General features: G+C 37.8%; 1 protein-coding gene and 1 pseudogene across 1 annotated transcript in view; one reads left to right on the top strand and one right to left on the bottom strand.

The window, feature by feature from the left end:
* The window catches only part of LOC122652653 (NADH kinase), a 27,933-nt gene extending 13,364 nt beyond the window's left edge, over positions 1–14,569 (bottom strand). Inside the window, exon 1 of the mRNA XM_043846460.1 lies at positions 14,564–14,569. The gene's annotated coding sequence lies outside the window, so the exon portion shown is untranslated. The remainder of the gene's footprint in view (positions 1–14,563) is intronic.
* On the top strand, positions 10,231–12,438 carry LOC122652650 (annotated as a pseudogene).

The following is a 14,569-nucleotide window of genomic DNA, read 5'->3' as shown; positions in this document are numbered from 1 at the left end:
ATTCTACATACCCCCCTGAGGTTTACAAACGGTAACAAATAATCCCATGCCGTTAGTTTATGACTAACACTGTTAAAATCAAAAGATAAAGTGACAAAAATGCCCCTTAAAAAAAAAAAAAAAAAAACCTGCAACTCATCTTTCCCAAATCGATTGGAGAAAGATGAGTTGCAGGCTATAAATAGAAGGTCTATCCATTAGAACAGCAAGCCCAGCTTTATCTCGACAAGGGAGCAACTTCAACCAGGGAGTTAGGTTCTTAGTAAAAACAACCTCCCGTGGTAGAGCACCATATCTAAGGGTACCCAAGAATGGTCGAAAACTCCAATGTGGAGAAGCATAAGCAGTAGATGATTCCAAGCCCAAAAGCAAATACGTCTTCCATTTCCGAAACCCCATCACCGACCCTCTCTCAAAACCCATCTCTGCTAAAACCGCCATCATCTCCACTAACCCCTATTTCTCCTTTCATCCTTATTCTTTTCTCTTTATTTTTTTTATCATTTTCATTCTAAACACCCTCATCCCACCATCACCGATTCTCCTCTCCATTTCTTTTCACTTCTAATCTAACCCACATCCTTGTCTAAACAAAACCCCAATCTGAATTCCAGCCATGACCACACCCATCCTCAACTAATTTATCATTTCTGATCCCATCATGTCTTTGATTTCCTTTTCCATTTTCCCTCCCAATAACCATCGGATCCCTATTTCTTTTCTTTTATTCCCATTTTTCCAAACCCAACACAAAATCAGAATCCATTGGCTGCCATCATTTTTTTTCAAGCTCTCTAGAATCCATTGTCGGCTGTGGTGCAAAGAAATGTGGAGCAGAAAAAATAGAAGAAGATTAGGAAGAAGAAGAGGAAACCTGGGCGGAGAAGAAGGAGATGGGGAGGAAATTGTGCAGATATAGAATTTAATTGAAGCACAGAAGAGACCCGAGAAGGTGTGGGTCAGATTTTTCCAGGTTGAATCGACCTCATCTTGGGGACATCAAAGACAGCCCACAACTCAACTCTAGGAGGTTTCGCATTTGTGCTTGATACAGGATCAAATCCACCCCATTGTTCGTAGTTCCAGCGACCTTGCGTGAATGACAACTCCATCTCACGAATCCGGAATTTTTTAACCTAATCAAAACAACATAAAATCCCATTAGTTATTACTCTTTAAACTTAAACTGCAGTTTTGAAGACGGTAACAATTAACAAACCCTAGATTTTGAACACAAATAATGGATCGTAGAGTTAAAAGCAAAAGCTAGAAACACAGATACAAATGGGTTAAAACCTAAAGCAAATGGAAGAGGGAAAGGAAGGAGAGTGAATCAGGATCGGTTCCATGGTGTTCCCTACAAGGATACCTGCAACTTATCTTCCCCAAATCGATTTGGGGAAGATGAGTTGCAGGTTTTTATTTTTTTTCTTGAAGGGGCATTTTTGTCACTTTACCATTTGATTTTAACAGTGTTAGTCATAAACTGACGGAATGGGTTTATTTGCTACCATTTATAAACCTTAGGGGGGTACACAGAATTTTCCAAAATTGGGGGGTAAAATCATCATTTCGTCAAACCTCATGGGTGGTATGTGTAAATTACCCTTATTTCATTTGCTTGGCTGCTAGCCTTGTAGCAAGAACATTCCTGCTACAAGTGTAGCATTAAAATTTTTTCCAGTTAGTTGGCAAGGACCAACAACTACATTTAAGAGATCATCAATACAACCATCATTGGGGCCTAGTGGCCAAAAAAAAACAAAGGAAAATTTTTGTAGCCATTACCTCACATGGCCGTACAAGTGCATTAGTGATCAATATCGATCCAAGAGTACACTGCAAGCTCGCTATAGGGTAAAAATAAGTGGCAGTCAAATTTTAATGATAAATTATTATAGGATTGGTTTTTTGAAAAAAAAACCATTTTATTAATGAGAGAGTTTCTTACAAAACGGGGGTAAGCAACCCCACGAAAATTAGTACCAAGAAGAGGGAGTACAAAAGGGGGGGTGGGGAAATGCTCCAAATTGTAAATTGTTGGGAAGTTATAGCAAAAAAAGCTAGTTTAGCTACAAAATTGACCTCTCTATAGGTATGACCGTATGACAAACAAAGACGTAGGGAAACAGAGAAAAAAGAGAAAAACAATCCAGCATAATAAATAGTATATGTCAAGAGATGTTGTCAATCTTTTAGCATAGAATAGGATTATTATCCTCTCCAATTCCTTATCGTTCGGCAATGCTATAGTGCTAGTGTGGATGTCCGACACATGGCAGTTCGGACATCCAAGGGTTCGAACTCAAGTCAATGAACTCATACCGTTAGATGTCCGAGCTGCCACGTGTCGAACATCCACACTAGCACTGCCACACTACCAAGCTATAGGGAATTGGAGAGGATAATTTTCCCATAGAATATCTATTATCAGAAGATTATCTCCTTCTAATAACACATCTGCATGTCCTTTAGAGACTGCTAGTTGTAGAGCTTGTCGAGCAGCCAACGCTTCAGCAACTAGAGCATAAGAACAACCCACAAATTCAGAGAAACCCAACAAAAAGATCCTTTGTAGTCACTGAAGAACGAGGATCGGGTTAATGGACAACAATTCTATCTTTGCTTAAGGGAGTTTTTTATGAATTTTTATCCTTTCAAGTGCAGTGCGCCACACTAGAGAATCCAACCATAAAAACATGGACAATAATGTCTTTTTCATCTTCTCAAGAGTTGGACGGTTGGATTTTCAAGTGTGATGCACTGGGCATTGCAACACACTTCAGAGCATAGAAATCAATTTTTTACTCTTATCTTCAGCCAACCAATTGAGCTATGGATGAATATATTAACATTATCATTTTTTTAGTTTAATTGAGAGAGGAAAAAAATAAAGGGTCCCATACACGGCTAACTTATATTGACATCTTGCACATCAAATCAACAATGGGAAAAGGTAACATGAGTAAATGGATGAATAGATTGCCATGACCACTTCGGTAATGAAGTTAAAACAAAAAAAGATGAATTGGTAGGAACACCATAGATGACCCTTATTTTGGCTTAGCCAATGCCTCCCTTTCATAGAGCATCCTGTGGACTGAAATCTTTGTCATTTGTAGAAACAACTTTCATGCCACGCAACATGCTCATAATTGGGATACTTGCCATCTTCTTGAAAACATCTCGGAGCTCTCTCACCATTGTGCTTAGATCAGTGTTTTTTTTTAATTTTTGGGGCTAGGAAAGCTAATCATTGTGCTGATTAGCTCGCGAGTATAGATGATATCAGATATCCTTCCCCTTCACGTTCTCTTGTATGTAAAGATGCTAGGGACATAATTACACTATTTGTAATTCCTTTGTTATTAAATTGATACTTTCTTATTAAAAACAAACATATAAAAGAAAGAAATCTATGCACTTCTAACTTATATAGAGAAGTGCATATTTGCCTTTTTAAAATAGAAAAAAAAATTCTCTCTTGGCAGTTGGCTGTGGCAAGAAAAGGATATCAGGGTAGTTCACCACTTATGAACCACTTGGAGGATTGATCTTGGTTAATCCACTAGTAATTGGGTTATACATGAGGATTAGTCACAACCGACAAGTTGATTTAGCCCGCATTGTATTACAAAGTTGAATTTTGAATGCAATTTTCATTTTTGAAACTTAACAAATTAATTGACTACACGTGACTAAATTTGGGTAATCGAAGGAACGCGTCTCATCACAAGTCACTGATGGATATTTTTTTTTTGAGATTCTTAATTTAAGCGTGAATATAACATACACCCTCAACAAAGGGTATATCAGTATATGAATCCGAAAGCGACACACGTGGCTAGGTATAGACTAGAGACTATAGAATACCAATGGGCTCGAAACACAGACCTTTATCTTTTGAGGTTCGCTGACTGGTACGGTTGTGCGGTTCCTCTCATAGGGGGGCTGAAATGACCATTCTACCCCTGACCGAACACACTGTCCACTCCCCTTTTATTAGAGGCACTAGGGAATCGTACCGGGCAGGGGAACCGCAGGTGATAAAAATTCCTCGAAACACCTCTCTCAATAACCTTCAACAAAATGGTATCTGTATCCAAAATCGACACAGATCGGTAGGTAGAGAACACTTGGGCCCCGTTTGTTTAGAGGAGACTTAGATAGGGTGGGAGAATTGGGGTGGAAAAATGCTGATGTGGCATTTCAAAATCCCACCACAACTTTGTTTGATTAATTTGGGATGGTAAATTTATAAAAACTCAGAGCACATCATTAATTGCTTTGTCTACTAATGTGCCATGTGATACTTAAAGATTCCACTCTTTTGCTATCTAAAGTCCCATCAACCCATCAAATTGGTTTTGATTACTTTGATGCCTTAGTTTGTCTAGAGGGGATTTTGGATAGCAAAAGGGTGAGATTAGAAGTGTCACATCAATAAATAAAACAATCCAATTGTCCTCCCAGAAATCTTGTTTTAAGCCTTGGTAGATAGTTCCCCTCCCCCATTTTTGGGAGGGAGTTCGTATTGTGGATTTTGCACTGAATAGAATGAAATTTGATTGTCTAGCGAGAATGCAGTTTCTACATGATTGGCTGTAAGAGAGCTTTTATATCCTAAGGAGATGAGGTCTAGGAATTCTTTATCCTAGTTCTTTTTCATTAATGTTATTAACTTTTTCAATAGAATTTGTAGGAGTGGGTTGGCTGTGTTGGATCCTTGGTTACTAAAACTGAATTTCAGATATTGTAATAGTGACTTTCAAATGATGGTACACATATTTTACAATGTCCACTGTCAGAATGCGGGCAGGAAAATTTATCTCCTTTGTTTTAATGAAAATTTTTTTATGATATGCCTACCCAATCGAAGTTGCCATTTTGTTTCACCGTTCTGTTAATTTTCCCAAGTAACTCTTGCAATTTGGGAACTTTGTTCTGCACTTTGTTTGATTCTCATTCGAAAAGGTGGGTTTTAGATGATCTCCTAGTGTTCACAAAACTTGATGGATCATCTAGAATCTTGAACACTTTAAAGGGACTCCTTTTTGGATTGAAAGGGAACTTCTTGTGTTTCTGATCAAGTTGTGGATAGGTTCTCAAAGTTATTAGGTTTCATAGCATGGGTGTAAGGGTGGCTTTTTGGAAATGAAAGGAAACTTTTTATGTTTCAACTAGTGAAGTGATAAAGGTGTCCATACTTCGAATCTTTCTGATTTTATGGTGTAGAAAGATGATCAGCAAGGTACTTGTGAAGTAGTGGTGGGATGACATATGAGTTTGGGGTTCTAAGTATGTGTGGTTAATAAAATTATGGGCAAGGTTTTAGGTTTCGGTTTTGAGTCTGGTTTTGACTTTTGACCAGGTTCGAAATCAAAATATTTCGTGATACCGTGAAATTTTGGTTGAAATCTAGAAGGTTTCGAGGTCCAAATGGCCAAATTAGGTCCCAAAATTTCTATGAAACCCTATTTTAGGCCCTCTAAACATAGTGGAACCCTTAGATTGTAAAAAAACACACCCAAAATGGTAGTTTGATATTGGACCCTAGGTTGGTAGCATATATTATATGTTACTGTGTACATTTCTAATATGGTCTATTCCACACAACTTTGAATCTTGCACAAAACTTCCACAAATGTGGCAAAACGTTGCTTTTGATGCGTTCCACTACTGCCCAACAACTCATTCCCTGCTTGTATGAGAGTGATTTGGCCAAAGATCACAAAAAAACTAAGTTTCCATAAACCTTAAGAGTCAAAACCAGCAAAACCAACTTATTTCGTTCGAAACTAACAAAGTCTACTAATAAAGCACTGTTCTGTGGACAAATTTACTTATGATATCTGTGAACTTGCAAAGCACACAAGGTCCCCTTATTTTCCCAGTGACAATGAAAGTCATATTCCTTTCTCTATTATCCACTAAGAAAAAGTTATTTATAAGATAGCTAGAGTGAAGGAAAGGAAGAGTAGAGATCTCGACAATGTTAGATGTATTAAAAATGAAGATGATAAAGTACTAATAAGGGATGAGGTTATTAAGAAGAGATGGGAAGGTTATTTCTGCAGCCTACTAAATGAACACACTTCGAGTAATAGTGTTCCAGAAGACTGCATTATCCATCAAGAAACCACATGTCGTAGATATATACGAAGGATTAGGGTGTCTGAAGTAAAAGAAGCTTTAAGGAGGATGAACGCAGGCAAGGCACATTGCCCAGATGAGATCCCGATAGAAGTGTGAAAGAGCTTAGGAATCTATGGTTTATCTTGGCTAACCAAACTGTTTAATAAGATTACGAGCACAAGGAAAATGCTAGATGAATGGAGGAGAAGTATCGTGGTTTCGATTTACAAAAAATAAAGGTGATATTCATAGCTGCAATAACTATAGAGGCATAAAACTAATGAGTCATACTATGAAATTATGGGAGAGGGTTATTGAAACCAACTTGAGACAAGAAACTACTATTGCGGAGAACCAATTTGGTTTTATGCTAGCAAGATCCATGACGGAAGCTATTTACCTAATTAGGAGACTTATGGAAAGATCTAGAGATCGCAAGAAGGATCTCCATATGGTTATAAATTGACCTAGAAAAAGCTTATGACAGAGTCACTAGAGAGTCAATCTGTCAATTACTAGAGAAGAGAAATGTTTCAAGTAAATATGTGGACATAATTAAAGATATGTATGATGGTGCAGTGACAAATATAAGAACTATGAGTGAAGATAGTGGATTCCCAATTACAACTAGGTTACATCAAGGATCAGCTTTAAGCTCATATTTGTTTGCGCTTATCATGTATGATTTAACCAGAGACATTCAAGATGAGCTTCCTTGGTATATGCTTTTTGCTGATGATATTGTTTTGGTGGATGAGATAAAAGTAGGGATCAACACCAAGTTAGAGTTTTGGAGATCAACCTTGGAATCAAAAGGTTTTAAGATAAGCAGAATGAAGACGGAGTATATGGAGTTGTTCATGATTTTTCCTTGGGTGAAATTAAGATAGAGTTATCATATGTCCATGTAAATAAATATGTTTGGTACTTTGTGGCAGATTTGTGATCTGTAGAGCATATATGGTGCTTTTAATGTGTTTATGCATTTACAAACTTGATAGCACTCCTAACCGGTATTTCAGTACTAGTACCGTTGGAATCTTGTCCCATTTAATATTTGGTACCAAAATTAGAATACCATCCTGTTTATTAATGGGACTATTTGGTACTAGGTTTTAGTTTGACGGTTCCCGATTCTGATCCCAAATTGACACTCTTATTGTTAGGAATTAGGATCAGAGATGTCCCAAGAATGAGTAAATTGAGATTGTAAAAATTGAAGGCAAAAAACTGATGTTCAAAAACTTTGCACATGGATAAACATGGATTTTCATTATCTCAATTATTTCCTATATAGTAATCAAACCCTTACATTGTACTTGTTATAATCTTCATTACAAACTCAATTATGTTTTCCTAGGCTCACACCAAAATCCGACGCTATCACCCCGTGACTCCTCTTATGCGGACAATCACCACATAAAGAACTTACAACACTTTCAAGAAAGTGAGACAAGAACAAATTTAACAACTTAAAAGGTGAAATGGCAAAATCAAGCTCAAGTTCTTACACAAAAAAATAAAGCCTAAAAGGATTATTCGGTTAAAGCTCATAAACAATGTTGTGTTACAGTTCTTTGAGTGTCTAATACAATAACAATAATCATAACCTTATCTCAACTAAATGGGATCGGTTTGAAAATGTCTAATAGTCCCCTTTAAATAGCTAGGCTCAAGGTGTTTATAAGAGAATATCTCAGATATGAATAAAAACTGAGCGGGTGATTACAAAATGTCTAACTGGCTAAGGGACTCTGACATGTTTGAGAGTCAAGCTTATTGGTTTTTGTCCACATGATTTATTGGGCCTCTTCATACTGATGAAGACGTCTCCTAATTCAGAGACCGGCCCATTTATTATCTGAACAATAACCATGCATTTGCATGAGAATGGATCATCTGCACGTACCAACAGGTGAACGTACATGTGAGAGGCAATCACATTTTAATTTTGTTGCCATAAAAACCCCTCCTCCCCTTGTAAATGGCAAAAATAGGCCGGACAAGTGATTGACTCTCACATGTAAAGTTCACCTATTGGTACATGCAGAGGAACCGAACTCCATTTGCATGGGTATACAAACATCACCTTCCTTCACCGGATGACCTTTGACAAAGGACTTAGAAAAGTACTCCAGTTTGACCAGATGTCTCCACGACCAAGCGGACATCGGCAATTTTGTTGTCTACACAGATTTAACTCAGCTTTCTTAAGCATCTAAGTTCAAAGATTTTCTAGTTAGGTCCTTAGTGGCTTTAAAGTAAATGAGAGATTATTACTTTATAAGATACAAGAATGAAACGATAATGCACAAAAACCTATGCTAATGATATCTTCTTCTTCATGATGCTTCAAGGATTAAGTTCTTCGATCATCTTGAGTTTTGAAGCTCTCCGGTTCAAGCTTGAGACAACCATTCATTTTTCTTCCAAGAATCTTAATTTTATAAACTTCTACTATATACTCTCTTTGATGTCGATATGTGTATGAGACTGATTAGGGCTTTCACAATCAAACACATGTTAATAGTCCCAATATTCTCATGCATCCAAAGTTGTTTCATCACCAAAACATAGAAGCATAAACCTTTACCTACTTGAGAATCAAGATAATTTATTAAAGGGCAAGAGATCTCTTACTAGTCATGTAGCGCCTGTATCAGCACGAGGCCCAATAAGAGCATGTGCATGAGCATTTAATTCTATTTATTGACTTATTTCAAAAAATCAATGAAATTTTGAAATCGAAATTATACCAAAGAGATCCTTAATGTAGATACAACAATCATGGAAAGACTTCGTAAGAGGAGACTAACGATGAAGGATAGAACTCCATAGAGAAAAAGGTATGAGAATCATTGACCAAGATATACGTACAGAGAGACACCTTTGTAGAGAGAGAGGTATTTGTCGTAGCGTCAGAATAGGTGTGTCAATTGGTCAGTTTGGTCCAGTTGAATCAGATACGGTGTAAGAAGAGGTGAATTCAAAGTCAAACCAATAAGGAAAGGTACGGATTCAGACAGTTTTAGTTTGGATTTGGTTTAGTTCGTTTTCTTGTATTGGTTTAATGTGGAGTTTGGCCTGATTTGGTTTCGGTATACCATGTATATATACATAAGGAAGTTTCAGTGCGATGTGGTTTTCAGCTATTTCCACACTTTCCCAATCTAAAACCAAACCAATAAGGAAGTCATTCGGTTTGGTTTGAAAATTTTCAGTCGATTCAGGCTATGGTGTAACACCCCAACGATAGAATCATTTTGATCTTATTAATCCGAGAATGGATTCTCTGCATGTACATGTCGAAGGCCAATACTTGTCTCATTTAATGTCATTTATAGGGTGAAGGGATATTTATGAAAGCAAATAAACAGGTGTTGATACGTAAACATTCGAGCAAGAGGAACTAAAGTCCACTAATCCATGTTCGACCCGACACAATCAAGTTAGTGAGAGCGAGAGAGGAATTTTGGCGCAATTACTATCACTACCCTATACTTAGGCTATTTTTACTCAAATTCTCCTCCAAACTTCTTTTATGATTCCCCCATAAAAGCAAACTTCCACATTCCTATTTTCCCTGGTATTTCAAAATATGCCTAAATTACCCCTCACAATCACTCTCCCCTCCAAGTATTGGGGAGTGAGAGTGGTGACCAAGAGTGCCCGTCAACGACTCAACGTACATGTCTTTCGCTCGGTCACTGCATTTTGTGTGATCGCATCAGTCGACAGTTTCTAGACATACCCTATCACTTCTCTTCAATCCTACTCCAATAGTCCTGTAATATGTAATCGAGTTTAGCCGCACGATGCGCACAGCGGTGCTCCAGTTACAGCAGCAGATAAAGGTCCACACCGTTAAAACAACTGCCTATCTTAATCTTAAACCCTGAACCGTTTTTGAATGTTCAGGTATTTAAAGTCCTTCACAACCCATCACTTCCTCCAATTTCCTTGTTTATTGTCCCTTAGACCATCTCTCCTCTCTCTCCTCTCTCTTTACCTGTGCTTGTGTCCGTTGTTGCCGTGTTGGTGTGGAAGTCTGTGTAGTGTGTAGTGTGTAGTGGGTCTTGTCTATAAGAATTTCTGATGGGACCAGCGAGTGGCAGAAAGAGAAAGAAGGTCAAGCCAGATGCTTCTATCTCCACTCCGGAGGAAGAGGATACCACCGATTGGTGGGACAAGTTCTCCAAGAGAATTACTGGTACATTGAACAAATCCATTTTTTTAATTTCTTAATTTTACAAGTTTGAGCATTTTGAGTTTGGTTTCATTTTAAGAGCAAATTAAGCAGATCTGCCATAAACATATTCTGCCATTTTGTTTTTATTCCCCTTGATTGTTGAACAAGTTCTTCAAGAACCACTTGCAACCTTAATTATGTCTTCTTATCTCCGTTTTATCCTATATGATGGTCTATCATGCCATTTGGATAGATAATGTGACCATTCGACCCTTGTATCGAGAGGATATGGTCTAGATTAGCAATATGTCAAATTTCATAATCTAATCAAATACCTCAATAAATTGACATGAATTTTTGTCCTCTCAAGTGTGGTGCATTACCCAGTGCATTGGATGGAGCACCTCACTTGTGCATTGGATTTTTAGCCTCCCAAGTGCAGTGGGAGATGCACCGCACTTGAGAGGACAAAGATCCGTATTGACATGCATATTGTGTATGTCCATACACGTGTACCAATAATCTAGCTATTACCGTGCACGTACTATCCCATCTCTGGGGAAGAACAGATAGTTCAAATAGGAAAAACAATGAAAATGGACAGCTCAGATCTGTCTTGTGATTTTTGTATGCATCACAAACATTTGTGACACCCTAACTATTTGGTAGGAAGTCATAACGCCCCAAAAGACTATTGTGGCCTCCACTCATTGTGGGGAGTCATTGATATTGAAACCTTATATCTAGAATTTTGTAAAAATATTCCCAAATAATTAACCATTTTTAAAAGTACATCCATCTAGGATCATAAATTTCTGTCCTTACAATACGAAATCGATAATACCATTTGACTGTTCCCGATACCCTTTGGACACCATCCGAACCCACCCCTCTCCCTTGACCGTGGGTGGGTGAAGGAAAACGGCCTCCTTTTTGAAAACAATCTAATTGTAGGGTTTTTGAAACTTAACAATGGAACTAATTAAATTATATGCGGTCAAGAAACATTGACATTCTTCATGCTTTCAAGTTCTCAAAAGAAAATTTAACAATTTTATCTTTCACAGGGACCTTGCATGTCTTTGTCAGAGGGTTCTGATAAATTTAAATCTTTTTTCAAGATCTCAAGTGGTACCTTTGGATACATCTGTTCACTTGTGAATGAAGAACTTCTGGCCAACAGTTCTGTTAGTAGAAATGTCAAGCTCTTATCTGTATATGATCAAAGTTGCTGTGGCTCTTAGAAGGTTAGGCTCTGGTGATTCACTTGCAAGGATTGGTGAGTCACTGGGGTTGAGCCAATCAACGATTGGACAAGTAACCCGGCGATTCGTGGAGTCAATGGAAGTGAGGGGACTTAAACACCTCAAATGGCCTTCAACAGAAGAAGAGATGAAACAAATAAAATCCAAGTTTAAGAGAATTAAGGGCTTACCAAACTGTTGTGGTGTGATTGATAGCACTCACATTATGATGCATTTGCCCAAATCTGACTCTAATGAAGTATGGTTTGATTCTGAGAAGAATCACAGCATAATATTGCAAGCAATTGTGGACCCAGATATGAGGATCAGAGATATTTCCGTTGGATGGCCTGGAAGCATGAATGAATCTACAATTCTTCAAAGTTCAGGCTTCTTCAACCTTTGTCAGAGAGGAAAAAGACTGAATGGAGAGAATATAGAGCTTTCTGATGGATCACAAATGAGGGAATACATAATAGGAGATGTGGGTTTTCCCCTCCTTCCATGGCTCATTACACCTTATCATGGGAAAGAGCTAGCTCTCAGAGATAGAAGTTGAGTTCAACAAAAGTCACCTAGCAACCAAGATGGTGGCTTTAAGAGCATTGGCAATGCTCAAGGAAGGGTGGAGGATTGTTCAAAGAGTGATGCTCAAACCTGAAAAAATAAATTGCCAACGATAATTTTTGTTTGTTGCATGCTTCATAACATTCTTATTGATCTAAAGGATAAAGTCCAAGCCAAAATACCCTCTTCTCACTACCATGACAGTGGATACCAACAGGAGTTTTGTAAATCAGTTGACCAGAATGCTTCTACCCTTAGGGACAAGCTCTCTCTCTATTTGGTTGGACGATTATCACCATGAAACAGAAGTTCTGATGCTTCCTTTCTTCTCCCTAGATCAAAGTTCTAATTAATAATATGTTTGAATTTGGCAGTTAAGACTGTAAGTTTTTTTTTTTTTTTTTTTTTTTTCCTTCCTTCCTAATGGTGTTGTGATGGTTGAATTGGGTATCTAATAATGTTTTTGTTTATTTTGCGTTACCAGAGCGGCTATATATGGTTTTGAATCAAAAAGTTTTAAGATAAGTCAAACAACGATAGAATATGCAGAGGAGTATAACTTCAATAGAAGTAGAACTGGCAATGCATGGCTGGTAGGAAAGGATGATAAAGAGATACCCGAAATTGAAAATTTTAAATACTTATGTTCGTTTATTAATAAGAATGAAAATATAGGATAATATTATGCGAAAGAATTAAATCACGGTGGGTGAAGTGGAGAGGTCCTTATAGACTATTGTGTGATTGGCATAATTCATTAAAACTCAAAGAGAGATTTTATAGAATGTTTATACGGAAAATCATGCATGATCGATGTATGAAGATGAATGTTAAGAAATGAACAAACATCATATAAACATAATTAATGTAACTAAATGATGATGTTGGAATGTTTGAATGGTGGAAGATAAAACGAAGATCGATGGACAATAATAAAGTTAATTTAGCTATTTAGGAGTAGCTCTCATACATGATAAGTTGAGAGAAAATAATTTGAGATGCCAATAATGGGTGGTATAACTCAATTATTTCACCCAGAAAAAAGTGTTGGCATATCCACGCATAAGGTATAACAAAATAGTCCCACAACGGATATGAATGGGGATGTAGGTGGGTTAATAGGTATTTGGACACCCTCTCCTTAACGGTCAGCTTTTGAGGATGTGACCCAAGTTCCTAACAAGTGGTATCAGAGTCGGGGTGTGAAAATTTTCGTTTAGCCAAGGATTCTCCGATTTGATCTCAGGCTCCACGTTTGCCTTCCGCGTGGAAAGGGAGATTATTGGGCAGCAAAATTTTCTCCAACCACTGATAGTCCCCTCATTTTGTTTGTCTCTCTTGAGTCTTATTATTTTTTTTATAGAAAAAGAAAATAGATTACTTAAGAGGAATTACAGATCATGTTCGGAGTATACAAAAGATCAAAATGTCCCACTAACACAGTAGTGGCAAAGAAACAAGCTATGTCGAGAGCACTGTCATCTTTATAAATAAAATAGATATTATGATTGAAAAGATCAAAATATTAGGTTATCACTGAAAACATGTTCCAAATCCAACCTTTTTGGTAAACTGAAATCTATTAATTAGAATGAGAGTAACACACAACTAATGGGTTACAAAGATCCACTAGCCATAGAGTGGAATGCAACCATGCTATCGTACATTCTAAAGACAACGCCTTCCGAGCTAAAGAGTCAGCCAAGGTGTAAGACTCTCTAGAAATATAAAGAAGTTACAGGAAAGCAAATAGGAGGATAGATGCTGTATATCCTTTACAACCACTTGGATATGAAGGGGAATTGGCTCTAGGGGCTCGTTGAGGTAGGAGATTGCTCATTTATTATCTGACTCGACAATTAGGTGATCCACAACTTGGCTTATACCCTCCATCAGACCCACTAGGCTCCAGTCAATCCGAACAGCAGTGCTGCATGTGCAACACCTGAAATGAGGTGGTGAGCATTTACCGCCTTACCCCTGCCCAAACACCTTGCCCAAACAGGGGTAAGGCGGTCAATGCACATTGCCTCACTCAGATACTACACATGACTGCACGCTGCCCGGAATGGCAGGATCTTTTGGAGTAAAGGGCCATAGCCTCACAAACCTCAATATGTTGAGCATTGAACTACGCGTGTCTAATGAACACGCAAGACATCTTAAGCCACACCTTTGCTTGCTCGCTCTTTGGCTAAAGAGGAAAGAAACATCTTCCAAGCGGACAATGGAGATAAGGTTTTTGAGGTTGGTTTACGTCTACTTTCCAACTCTTGATGCAAGCAATGATGTAACTCAGGAGACAGGAGTCAGGTGGAAATCCGGACTGAAGTCAGCTTTCTTCACATGCTATTTTAACCATTTGGTACTATTTGGAACTATTTGAATCGTAATTGAATACGTAATTCAGTTTTAACTTCACGTATACATATGA

The sequence above is a fragment of the Telopea speciosissima genome, chromosome 2, assembly GCF_018873765.1.
Source record: "Telopea speciosissima isolate NSW1024214 ecotype Mountain lineage chromosome 2, Tspe_v1, whole genome shotgun sequence".
NCBI classification, from domain to species: Eukaryota; Viridiplantae; Streptophyta; class Magnoliopsida; order Proteales; family Proteaceae; genus Telopea; species Telopea speciosissima.
Note: the sequence above shows the minus strand (reverse complement) of the source record. Positions and strands in the feature narration are given on the sequence as shown.